The sequence below is a fragment of the Cyanistes caeruleus genome, chromosome 1 (genome assembly GCF_971803275.1).
Source record: "Cyanistes caeruleus chromosome 1, bCyaCae1.hap1.1, whole genome shotgun sequence".
NCBI classification, from domain to species: domain Eukaryota; kingdom Metazoa; phylum Chordata; class Aves; order Passeriformes; family Paridae; genus Cyanistes; species Cyanistes caeruleus.
The window spans coordinates 999,469-1,003,429 of NC_141701.1; positions in this window are offsets into that span (position 1 = coordinate 999,469).

Here is a 3,961-nt window from a genome sequence, read left to right on the forward strand (position 1 = left end):
TCCCAGTGCCCCCCAGTAACCTCCAGTGCCTCCCAGTAACCTCCAGTACCCCCCCAGTGCCCCCCAGTAACTCCCAGTGCCCCCCAGTAACCCCCAGTAACCCCCACTGCCCTCCCAGTGCCCCCCAGTCCCCTCCCAGTCCCTCCCAGTGCCCCCCAGCCCAAACCCGAGAACGCAGCTCCATTTTCCGCCTTTATTGCCCCAATCCACGCCCGGGGGGGGGGCTGGGAGTGCCCCCGGCTGGCTCCAGGTGTGCCCCAGGTGTGTCCCAGGTGTGTCCCAGATGTGCCCAGGTGTGTCCAGGTGTGCCCCAGGTGTGTCCAGGTGTGCCCCAGATGTGTCCAGGTGTGCCCAGGTGTATCCCAGGTGTGCCCAGGTGTGCCCCAGGTGTATCCCAGGTGTATCCCAGGTGTGTCCCAGGTGTGTCCCAGGTGTGCCCAGGTGTGCCCAGGTGTGCCCAGGTGTGTCCAGCTGTGTCCATGTGCTGGTTCTGGCAGTCCCAATGCTGGGGGGGTCATGGGGGGCGGTCCCCAGGTGTGTCCAGATGTCTCCAGGTGCATCCAGGTGTGTGCAGGTGTCCCCAGGTGTCTCCAGGTGTGTGCAGGTTCCGTTCAAGGTGCATCCAGGTGTCTCCTGGTGCCTCCAGGTGTGTCCAGGTTCTGGTCCAGGTGTATCCAGGTGTGTCCAGGTATGTCCAGGTGTTTCTCCAGGTGTCTCCAGGTGTGTCCAGGTGTGTCCAGGTGTCTCCAGGTTCTGTTCCAGGTGTGTCCAGGTGTATCCAGGTGTGTCCAGGTGTATCCAGGTGTATCCAGGTGCACCCTGGTGTCTCCAGGTGTGTGCAGGTTCTGTTCCAGGTGTATCCAGGTGCATCCAGGTGTGTCCAGGTGTCTCCAGGTGTCACCAGGCTCTGTTCTGGGTGTGTCCAGGTGTGTCCAGGCATGTCCAGGCGTGTCCAGGTGTCCCCAGGTGTGTCCAGGTGTGTCCAGGTGTGTCCAGGTGTCCCCAGGTGTCCCCAGGTGTGTCCAGGTGTGTCCAGGTGGGGGTCCCGGGGGGTCTCAGTGCGTGCCCCCCTCCTCGCCCAGGGCCAGCAGCAGCAGCAGCCCCCAGCCCAGGAGGAGCCCCGAGCTCTGCAGAGCCAGCAGCACCCCCGGAGCCGGGCTGTGCACAGCCAGCATGGCCGGTACCTGTGGGACACCTGAGAGTCACCTGGGGACACCTGGGGACACCTCGGGACACCTGAGAGTCACCTGAGAGTCACCTGAGAGTCACCTGGGGACACCTGGGGACACCTGAGTGTCACCTGCAGCCCCCAGCCCAGGAGGAGCCCCGAGCTCTGCAGAGCCAGCAGCACCCCCGGAGCCGGGCTGTGCACAGCCAGCATGGCCGGTACCTGTGGGACACCTGAGAGTCACCTGGGGACACCTGAGAGTCACCTGGGGACACCTGGGGACTCCTGAGAGTCACCTGGGGATACCTGGGGACACCTGAGAGTCACCTGAGAGTCACTTGGGGACACCTGGGGATACCTGAGAGTCACCTGGGGACACCTAAGAGTCACCTGGGGACACTTGGGGACACCTGAGGGTCACCTGAGAGTCACCTGGGGACACACGAGAGTCACTTGGGGACACCTGAGAGTCACCTGGGGTTACCTGGGAGTCACCTGGGAACACCTGGGGACACCTGAGAGTCACTTGGGGACACCTGAGAGTCACCTGGGGACACCTGGGGACACCTGAGAGTCACCTGGGGACACCTGGGGACACCTGTGGGACACCTGAGAGTCACCTGGGGATACCTGGGGACACTTGAGAGTCACCGGGGGACACCTGAGGGACACCTGGGGGGTCACCTGGGGGGCAGCTACAGGGACCCGCAAGCAGCTGCCACACACCTGAGGGTCACCCATGTCCCCACTGTCCCAATCCCCGCAATGTCCCCAATCCCTCCTCAATGTCCCCACTGCACCCAATGTTCCCAAACCCCCCAGATGTCCCCAATGTCCCCGATGTTCCCCAGTGTCCCTGACCCCCAGATGTCCCTGCTGTCCCCACTGTCCCCAATGTCCCCACTGTCCCCAATGTCCCCAATCCCCCCGCTGTCCCCAGTGTTCCCAACCCCCCCAGATGTCCCCAATGTCCCCGATGTTCCCCAGTGTCCCTGACCCCCCAGATGTCCCTGCTGTCCCCACTGTCCCCAATGTCCCCACTGTCCCCAATGTACCCAATGTCCCCAATCCCCACAATGTCCCCAATGCCCCCGCTGTCCCCGCTGTCCCCAATGTTCCCAACCCCCCCAGATGTCCCCAATGTCCCCGATGTTCCCCAGTGTCCCTGACCCCCAGATGTCCCCGCTGTCCCCACTGTCCCCAATGTCCCCAATCCCCTCAATGTCCTCAATCCCCCCGCTGTCCCCAGTGTTCCAAATCCCCACAATGTCCCCAATGTCCCCAATCCCCTCAATGTCCCCAATGTCCCCAATGTCCCCAATCCCCTCAATGTCCCCAATCCCCCCGCTGTCCCCACTGTCCCCAGTGCTCCCAACCCCCCCAGATGTCCCCAATGTCCCCGATGTTCCCCAGTGTCCTTGACCCCCAGATGTCCCCGCTGTCCCCACTGTCCCCAATGTCCCCACTGTCCCCACTGTCCCCACTGTCCCCAATCCCCCCAATGTCCCCAATCCCCCCGCTGTCCCCGCTGTCCCCAGTGTTCCCAACCCCCCCAGATGTCCCCAATGTCCCCACTGTCCCCAATGTCCCCAATCTCCTCAATGTCCCCAATCCCCTCAATGTCCTCAATCCCCCCGCTGTCCCCAGTGTTCCCAATCCCCACAATGTCCCCAATGTCCCCAAACCCCCCACTGTCCACACTGTCCCCACTGTCCCAATCCCCCCAATGTCCCCGCTGCCCTCAACCCCCCCCGCTGTCCCCGTGTCCCCGTGTCCCCAAACCCCCAATGTCCCAAATCCCCCCAATCCCCCCGCTGTCCCCGTGTCCCCGTGTCCCCGTGTCCCCGTGTCCCCTCACCATGTGGCACAGCGCCAGGTGCAGCAGGAAGCCCCCGCCCAGCGCCCCCAGCCAGGAGCGGGCGGCGGGGGCGGCCCCCAGGGCCAGCCCGGCCAGGACCCCCGGCAGCACCGGCAGCGCCGCGACCACCGCCAGCGCCAGCAGCCAGCGCGGGGCCAGCCCCGACTGCGACAGCACCAGCGCGTCACCTGCGGGGACACACCTGGGTCACCTGTGTGTCACCTGTGTCACACCTGTGTCACACCTGTGTGTCACTGACACTGAGCCCCAGAGCCCCCAGTGCCCCCAGTGCCCCCAGCCCCGACTGCGACAGCACCAGCGCGTCACCTGCGGGGACATGGACACACCTGGGTCACCTGTGTGTCACCTGGGTCACCTGTGTCACCTGTGTGTCACACCTGGGACACCTGTGTGTCACTGACACTGAGCCCCAGAGCCCCCAGAGCCCCCAGTGCCCCCAGCCCCGACTGCGACAGCACCAGCGCGTCACCTGCGGGGACACACCTGGGTCACCTGTGTCACACCTGTGTCACCTGTGTGTCACCTGTGTCACACCTGTGTCACCTGTGTGTCACTGACACTGAGCCCCAGAGCCCCCAGTGACCCCAGCCCCGACTGTGACAGCACCAGTGCGTCACCTGCAGGGACACACCTGGGTCACACCTGTGTGTCACCTGTGTCACACCTGTGTCACCTGTGGGACACCTGTGGGGACACCTGTGTCACCTGTGGGACACCTGGGGCACACCTGTGTGTCACCTGTGTCACCTGTGGGACACCTGGGGCACACCTGTGTCACCTGTGCGGACACAGACACGGGACTGGGGCACCTGAAGGACACCTGTGTCCCTTGTGGGACACCTGTGTCACCTGTGACACAGGGCTGGGACACCTGTGTCACCTGGGACACCTGGGACACCTGTGGGACACCTTTG